Below are 9,675 nucleotides of genomic sequence, written 5' to 3' on the forward strand. Positions count from 1 at the left end.
AGGTGAACTGGGGATTCTTCAGCTGGTATAGCTTTCTTTTTTTTTTTTTTTAATCCTCACCCAAAGATTTTTTTTTCTGTTTAATTTCAGACAGAGTTGGAGGGAGAGAGAGACAGAGAGAGAGAGAAAAACATCAATGTGACAGAGACACATCGACTCGTTGCCTCCCGCACAACCCCAACCAGGGCTGGGGACTGAACCGCAACCGAGGCACGTGTCCTTGATTGGAATAGAAACCGAGACATTTTGGTCTGCGGGCCGATGCTCTAACCACTGAACAACCGGCCAGGGCTCGGCTGGTACAGCTTTTGTGGGGCAGTAGAAGTTTTGGACTTACCTGCAAGTTTGGAGTAAGATCAGGAGTTTGGGGTGCTGCGCAGCAGAAGAGGGTCTATTAGAGTGCCTCCCCGTTTCTGTGGCTTTGTCCCTGCCCGCCTCCGTGGCTTCTGCTCCCTTTCCTGATGCGGGAACTGAGGTTATGGAAGGCCCTGGGCCCTCCTTCGCCTCCTAGTTTTACTTTGGGCCCCAAAACCCCAGAATTCTCCTACAAGGATTAAAGGACAACTAGTATATCATTGGTTGTGAGTCAAACAAGCCTCCAAGGGTATTAAGAATCCAACTTCACATAGACAGAGCCAAGCTCTCATACACCTGTATCTAAATGAAATTAGAAAAATGTAGCAAATGTTCCCAACTAGTAAAAATGTCCTTAGATATGCAACTTGGAGAGTCCAACCCCATCTATCATCCAGATGAGAAAAGGGCCTGGGCAGGCAGGAAGGAGCTAAGGCACAATCACCTCCACAGTGGCACTCTAAGAAACTGTGGATGTCTCTTCAGGGACTGGCAGATGGCAAACCACCTCGGGAACCAGGACACAGGCGGATCCGCCTCCCTGCTCTCTAGACAAGTGGGATCCCCTAAAGTACGAGAGGCCACATGACACTAAGTGCTGTGGTCTAAAAAGGGAGGAAGAGATGGTTTCTAGATCACGCCTGAAACCAGAGCTCACCAAAATGGACTTGATGAGTCAATGGGGACTAGGAGGGAAGAAGGGCACACGGGCAGAGTGTCACCCTGGTAAGAGGTGGCAACGGATGACAAAGAACCAAGGCGAGGAGAGTTACCCAGGGAGTCAGATGCTGTCCCAGGCTGCGACCCTCGCCCTGCTGTCCGTGGTCTCCTGCCAGGTGCACAGATGGGCAGACACCCCAGATCACAGCTGGGCCTATCTGGATGAAGACATGGGTGAGAAGTTGATATCACTACAATAAGAGGTAGGAATTCCGGAGGTTCCGTGACATCTCAGCTTCCAATGCGCTTCTCTTTGGGTAACTATTTTGCATTTACCGAGTGATTACTAGTGTTAGGCTCTGCATTAAGTAATTGATCTCATTGGATCCTCGTGAGAACTCTCTAGGGTCAATGTGACCGTTGACCTCGTTTTACAAATGGGGAAACTGATGCATAGAAAAGTTAGGTAACTCACCTGAGGTCATACAGTGACTGTTAGAGCAAGGTGGGGACCAGGTCAGACGGACGTCAGAGATGGCACTCTGAACCAGGAGGATTAGGATGAACAATTCACCGGGAAAGACGGCATGGATGAGCCACTGTCTGTTTGAAAGACATGTACTCTAAGGAGCAAACTTACACGAACGCATCTAAATTCTTCAGCTCCTGCCAGGCAAAAACACTGCAGGGTGGCTGGTCTGGAAAAAGGTACAGCCTGTGGTCCTGACTCTCTCAATGAAGATAAGTGGGCCACACAGGAACACAAGTATTGTGCCCCGGTGTTGGGAAATAAACCCTTGGCTGGACTTGAAAGATGTAAGATTAGGTAAAAAAGAGAAAAAGGTCCTGGAGTCTCTTTCCGTTTTCATTAACACTTTGCAGAGAAATTACATTGAATCATTTCCTCCCTCCTCTGTAACCAACATAGGCAGAGACCACAAAAATCAAATCCATCCGGAAAATACTTTCCAAGGGAAAGAGTCGCCTCAATCACAGAACTCTGGCAGGCAGGAGAGGTTTGGAGGAACATCAAGAAAGACCTAAGGTTAATAATAGTGGTCAGCAAATTAGATACAGTAGCGTAACCCGATCAAAATTCAATGCTAACGTGACTTGCAAAGTGTCCTGAGCCAAGGTATCAATCCCACCGTGGGCTAGAACAGTGATGATGGGCCACAACCACTGGGCCGTACTTGATGTGAGCCCCGGTCCTCGAAAGTTCCCAACCAACAGACAATGCTCCTAGGAGGACAAGAGATGAGCGGAAAGAAGCAAGTGACATGTCGGCAACCACTGAAATGTCTACTGACAAGTGCAGGTAGACAGTGGGCGCGGCGAGCAGATGAAAAGCAGAGGCTGACTCTTAAGGGAAAAAAATAGCAATAGTGCTAGTGTTTCTGTAAAGAATAAGAAAAGAGAAACACGGCTGCCCAGACTCAAAGGGAGCCTGCCCTGGGTTCCAGGCTGTCCCCGGCTGTCCCCAGTGTCCCCGTCATCCTGCACAGGTGAGCGCTACTTCACTTCCTTGAAGGACGTCCGTGAGAGGTGGTTTAAAAACTTTCCTCAACACACGGAGAAACACCTCTTCAGATTAAACGCAAATCTTTCCTCCTCAACTTGGACATGTCTTTTTCTAATGCTGCCAAAGGAATAATAATTTCTTAACAGCCTTTCATGTAATAAAAAAAAAATTCCATGCTTGAAGGCTAATAGTGACCATTCAGTTTTCACTTTTTCAAATTAAACTAATCTCATCCTCATTTCCCAACATTCTTTCTCGCCTATTTTCCAGCTGTCTGCCCAGTTTTTAAGGAAAACAATCAAGGAGCTAGGAAGGAGCTTAAAGTCATCAGCTCCGGCTGCCCACGAAGCTCCGGCCCCACCAGTGAGCCCGCCCACCTGCAGGGTCCAGTGTCGCAGGCTCAGGCTGCTGGCATTTTTTTTTTTCCTCACCCGATGACATTTTTCATTTTTTGTTCAGGTAGAGTGGGAGGGAGAGAGAGGAAGAGAGAGAGAGTGAGAAACATCGATGTGAAAGGGATACATCGAGTGGCTGCCACCCGCACGACCAACCAGGGCCGGGGACAAACTGCAACCGAGGTACATGCCCTTAGCGGGAACCGAACCCGGGTCTCTCTGGACCACAGGCCGACGCTCTAACCGCTGAGCCAAACCGGCCAGGGCCAGGCTGCTGGCATTTTGAACCAGATCGTTCTTCCCAGCAGGAGGCTGCTGTGAGCACTGCAGGGTGTTGATAACACCCCTGGCCTCCACTTACCAGTAGCAGTCACCCCAGCGGTTACAACCCCACATGCCTCCAGATAATGTCAACTATTCCCTGGGGGTCAAAATTGGCTTAGTTGAGCCTGTATCTAGTGGAATCCATCTCTTTCCTCTGATTGTGGACCTTCCAGGTGTACCCCAGGGTCCGAATGACCAGGGCTAAGCCCACCCGGGCCTCGTCCTCCAGTCTCAGGACAGCGTCCCCCTGATAACGCACACGCTGCTGCACTCGGCTTTGTCTCCTTTCTCCAGCAAAGCCGACTGGAGACTAATCCGCCAGCTAGCACTTCGCTGAGGGCTAACGCTAGAACCAAACAGAGCTTGGTGTCTTTTGACCCCAGCGCTGTGAAGGGCCGGAGGATCCGATCTCTAGAGCACCATGTTCTCTAGAAACCAGACACAAGGAGCACAGGCTTCCCGGGGGGTGTGTGAGGAAAGCCCGCCACGTGAGCCCCCAGAGCACCGCTCTTAGCTCGAAAGGTGCCAAGTGTCCAGGATTTACTATAATTATATTGTTTAAAATAGTCTTTGGGTGCATTTTCGGGGCCCTAGGTCAGCTCCCACCAGGCTGCACAGTACCACACTCTGATCAAAAGCTTTGGTGCAGGAGGCTTTGCACAGTCAAAGGCTCATGTCCCTGCTCCAGAGACGCTGACAGTCTAGTCAGATGGCACGTCCAAGAACAAGCACGAGTCCATGGTGCACTGCGCAGAAGCACGCCGTGGCTGGAGCCACCACGCTGTCCCTGCACGGCAGGAGTGAAGCATCCCGGCGTCCCCAGCTCACCCCCGCCCAGTGGCCCACAAGACTGACAGTTTAGAGGACCACATCTCAGCAGAAACCCAAGACAACATTCAAATGAAGCCAAGCCCAGCTCCTCCATCTAATGATAACACGCTATCTATTGTTGTTATACATTGTTATTAATTCTGATTAGTAAGGTGCTTTTAACTCTAAATGAGTTAGAAATTTCACACCCAGGTCGCTCATCTAAACAGAGCTGGGAGGAAGGGGATAATGACCATGTTGCCACCTGAGGCTCTCAGGAAGGACAGGTGCTACTTGTCCGGGATCACAGTGAATCAATAGTCTAGGTGTCCCTCGTTGTGTGTCTCCCCCAACGACTGTGCTGCCTCAGTGAGGTGGTGCCATTCGATGACCGTGTTCCTGCACCACCAACTGTCACAGCCCTGGTCTCTCCAGGGGAAAATAATTGCAATGTCCAAGCACATGGCAAGTCCAAGTCCAAACCCCAGTTTTATGTGAATTCCTTTCCAGTCCTCAGTTCCTTCAGCATTAGTTTGAAAAGCTTAAAAAAATTTTTTAGAACATAATCTTTACAAATATTTTCCATAAAATATAAGATAAATTTGTGATCACTTCCCTAGTGGGAAAAAAATTAATGTCTGTGTGTGTGCTTCATTTACAATGTAATCACCATGCAGGGTCTTTGAACGATCTTTTGGTGATGATGAGCTTGTTTAGCCTTAATGAGCTTTGGGAAAACTGAAGGTTTTTTTGTGTGTGTTTGTGTGTGTTTTTTTTTTTTTTTGTTTTTTAAATACAGTAATTTCTATTTTAAAGTAGCATACTAACATAAGGTTTAGAAAAAAGAGAAAAAAATAACACACGTGGCCCCACCACCCAAACAAGACGTTTGGGGGTATCTCCTCCCCAAGGTGAAGGACCATTTTTCATGAGAGCTGCTCAGTGGCTGAAAGATGCTAATCCAACCAGGATTTTAGGAGGCGGGCTGGGTGCTCAGGTCACATGAGAAAATCTAAGCACAGAATAGCCCAATCCGAAGACGTACTTTGAAGGACTTTAAGCAAAACTGTCATCCATCTGTTTAGGTGGCAGCATTGTACGAAGTTTCTACCACCTCTGCCGCACACCCTTGCTACCCTCCTCTCTCTTCCTTGATGTGGACCTTTCCTCTTTTCTCCTCCCTGTCCCACGAAGGCTGCCACAGCACCCAGAGTAGGGGCCTGGGACAGCCCGAGGTGGCCTTCAACTCTGCCACCGGCCGCCGCCGCTGAGAAAGCACAGACCTCGGCGCGGTCCCCTCAGGCCCTCGGCCACTGAAGAACAGCCCCGATGGGGGCCCGGCCTTCACACAGGCAGGAGGCAAGAGAATACCTTGAAGACACCTCTTCTCGCCGCACGGGATGGAGATTTAGCCACCATTTGGCCATTTGGGTCATTGTCAACAACACTTCCGAATAAACGAATCATCTTTAGTTAGAGCCCAAAGGGTACTGAACAGGTAGAGCTGAGAGTTTTACAGTCTGTTCAATCCACTGAGGCAACCAATACGATACTTTAATCCAAAAACATCTCTTCGCACATCCTCGAGACTGGTGTTTCCCGAGCCTTTTTCCCATCCTGGATGCAGATAGGAACTGGCTAAATTGAACTCAGATAAATGCAGGTAAACTACTGCCCTGGCCCTGGCCGGTTTTGCTTAGCGGTTGGAGTGTCGGCCTGTGGACCAGAGAGTCCCGGGTTCGGTTCCCACTAGGGGCACGCACCAAAATAAATAAATAAATAAATAAATAAATAAATAAATAAATAAATAAATAAATACCGCCCTGTCCGACTAGGGCTTCAGCCTCAGTCTAAGGACAAATCCCATGTCTCACCTGCACATCTTCTTCCTCCCATAAGATGTGATGGAGGAAATTCAGAGTAACCCAACTCACCTAGGTTGTGTTTGAGATGCATGAGTGTGCAGTTACACACACACATGCACACACACAATGACCAGTGCTGCAGCCACTGCTAGCGACAGGGCTGGTGTCCCTACATCTGGTTTGGATGACTGTTTTGGGCTTGCTGCAAACCTATTTTATTCTTTCTCTCTCCCTCTGTCTCTCTCTCCCTTAACCAAAATATCATCTGACTTTTTACTCTGAAAACACAGAGTGGGAACGCCAATGTGTAAGTACAAGTACACCTAAAAATACATGTGAACTTAAATTTTTTTTTTTAAAAAAAGGATCAAGGAATCTGATCAGAGTCCAACAGATTCAGCTCTCTGCAGTTGGAAAAGAATGTCACATTTCATTGAGCTTTCCATGGTTTTGTTTTTTAAAAAAATAAATGCTATCAGATAAATCTCCCCTGTCTCCAGTTGGCATCTCTGAGTGTATTTCTAGCTATATGCTCCTCTTCTGAAAATATCACAGACCCTATATTCTCCAAGACACCCAAGAGACATCGTCGTCTCTGCTGACTCCCAACTAATCATTCAGCCACAGTATTTTTCACTTAGCTGGGAAGAAAGAAGGAATAAATGTAAAAACCTTCTTGAGTTTTAGACTACCTATTCTTCTTCTTTTTTTTTAATCCTCACTCGAGGATATTTTTACATTTATCTTCAGACAGGGTGGGAGGGGGAGAGAAGGAGAGAAACATCGATGTGAGAGAGACACATCAATTCGTTGCCACCTGCATGACCCCAACCAGGGCCAAGGACAAATGGTAACCGAGGTACGTGCCCTTGACCAGAACCAAACCCGCGACGCACTGGTCTGCGGACCTACGCTCTAACCACCGAACCACACTGGCCAGGACTAGACCACTTATTCTTAATATTCCCTCTGCTCTTGTGGCTCCTCACAGGCAATGAGCACAGCTCTGGAGACTAGTCTAATCCCCTACCTTCCAGATGATGAAACCTTTTACAGAGCAGTGCCCTGACCACCCATGGTCACGTCACCATGTCCCATTGCTGGGCTCCAGGGTTCTTTCTGCATCACCCTCCAAACCCATCCCCCGGCCCCCGCCTCAGTGCACCCTCACCTCGGCTAATTGACCCAAACCCCAGCAGAAGTGCTGTTGGCTGTGCTTATCACAGGTCCCTAGAGGCGCTGGAGAGGAGGCTCCTCGGGCCTCAGATGTCCCTAAACACTCCCGCTTGTCCTGGGGTCCTGAGCTGCAAAGGGCACAGGTGGTAATCGGGACAGATGTGCAGCCTCACAGGGAACGGGCAGCCTGGGTTCATCTCCTCTGAAAGTCTCCTAGTAGGCACATCGGCTGCTGGAATGCGAACCGGCTGACTGTTGGAGGAACGTCCATCAATGCAATGACTGCACCCCGTCACCTGACTGCACAGAGATCAGGGAGACCCGGGGTCCTGGGGGAGAGAGGACATTACTAGGCCGCTCCTCTGGTTTCAGAGGCCGAGCTGCTGGTCCCTGAAGAAAAGGATTCGGTGCCCAAAGCAGGGACAGCGGAGCTGCAGAGGGCCATGCCCCCCCCCCTTCTTTCCGCTGCCTTAAGCGTGGCGAGGTGCCGGCCCCAAAGGCCTGGCTGGCAGGGAGGAGGAAGAAGAGAGGTTCCTGTTACAAAGTGGCGATGAAATACTATGAGCTGAATGACTCAGCAGGGCAGGGAAGGACTAAAAAGAATCAATTGGCCAACAAAAACTCCTCTCAGCTTGCAAAGTGTTTCCACACTGACCTGCCGGAGCATCTGAGGGGAATGGCCAAAGCGCCCGGCTCCCTGGCTCCCAGCTGTTTGGACACTCACATGGCACGGGCCACAGCTACTCTCGTGTTAGGGTTCCACGCGACACTTCTGTGCGGGGCAGGCCTGTGAGTGTGACCTCCCTCACCCCAGACACCCCCTCGAGTGGACAGAACACAGGAGGTCAGAGAGACCTCTGAACTTCAGGGCTTCTTGGCCTTTCTCAGTGCCCCAGTGCCCACGCCTCAGTTCACTGCCACAGTTGCTGCCACGGAAGGGCCACCACCACGCCAAAGCCCGAGCTGGACCGTTTCACCTCTCTCGGCAGAGATCCCTGGGCCAAGAGGACAAGTTCACCAGAAGCCACAGTCGCAGCGGCTCCCGCCCACGGGGTCCTGACAATGGGCCACCCGGTAAGTGTGCTGTACCCATCACCTCATTCCATCCCTACAACCACACGATAGCTGGAAATGAGAAACAACAAATGGTGGGATGCAGAGAAATCTGAATGGTTGTATATTACCAGTGGAACAGCTACTTTGGCAAACAGTTTGTCAGTTGCTCAAAAAATTAAACATAGAGTTGCCAGGTGACCAATTTCACTCCTAGGTGTATACCTCAAAGAACCGAAAACACAAGCTCACACACAGGTTTATGCACGAACGCTCACGGTAGCTTTATTCAGAATAACCAAAAGGTGGAAACGACATTCTAGTCGTCAGCTGGTGAAGGCATAAACGCAGCGTGGTGTACCCCCACGATGAAATGTTACTCCGAAAGAATGAAGCATCGGTACATGCTGCACGGATGAACCTTGAAAACGTTATGCTCAGTGAAAGAAGCCAGACCCAAAAACCCACATAGTATATGATTCTACTGATTCTATTTATATGAAATGTTCAGAATAAGCAGGTCCACAGAGACAGAAAATAGATTAGTGGTTGCTTTAGGCTGGGGGGGGAGGGGCAGGGTGTGACCACTAATGGGTACGAGGTTTCTTTTCGGGGTAATAAAATGTTCAGGAATTAGATAGTGGTAATGTTTATGCAACATTGTAATCTACTCAAAACCACTGAATTATACACACTAAAAGGGTACATTTTATGGCATGTGAATAACATCTTGATAAACATTTTTTTGAATAAAAATTTAGAGGGGAAAAAGCGGGCCTTGAGCTTGAGGTGTTTGCAGGGTCCCTTCCTGATCTAAAACAGCAACGCAATGTTGGAACATGCTGCAAGCTCATTCGTGAGTGCCTGCTGTTTGCCAAGCCAGGAGCTGGGGAGACAGAAGTGATCAAAGCAGATGGGGTCCCCGTGCTCTCCGCACTTGAAGTCTGAAAATAAAGAGGCTATCCGAAAGTTCAGTGATGAGAGACATGTGAGGCAGTATGGGAACGCACAGCAAATTCATCTAACCTACAAAAGGAAGGCGATTAGCTAAGGCTCTGGGAGAAAGTGATGTTTCACCTGTGTCTTGAGAAGGGGGTAAGAGGTAACTAGGCAAAGGTAAGGAAGGGAAAAGGTTCCATGCAGGAGTGGAGCTAATCATGGTGCCTGGCATGTAGTAGGTGCTCAATAAAAATATGTTGGGTGAATGAATGCACCCAACCTCCTAGAGTGAAAGCAGAACACAGAAGAGCCAAAGGGAAGTTGCTATGACCTAAGCAGACAACTCAAGAGCTTAGGGGAATGGGGACAGATGAAGCTATTCAGGTAAAGGAGGGCAGGTGAGCCTATTATAAGGAGTCAGGACTTTATCCTAAGGACTATGAGGAACCATTGAAGGGTTCTGGCTACTCACTGCTGCTGAGAGAGAGGGAGGGACTTTCTGTAAGAGCAGAAGTAATCAAAGATAAAACAAAATCTGTAAAAGTCTATGTGGGTTTGGGAGTAATGCCAGGCTGTC

The sequence above is a fragment of the Molossus molossus genome, unplaced genomic scaffold, assembly GCF_014108415.1.
Source record: "Molossus molossus isolate mMolMol1 unplaced genomic scaffold, mMolMol1.p scaffold_m16_p_10, whole genome shotgun sequence".
NCBI classification, from domain to species: Eukaryota; Metazoa; Chordata; class Mammalia; order Chiroptera; family Molossidae; genus Molossus; species Molossus molossus.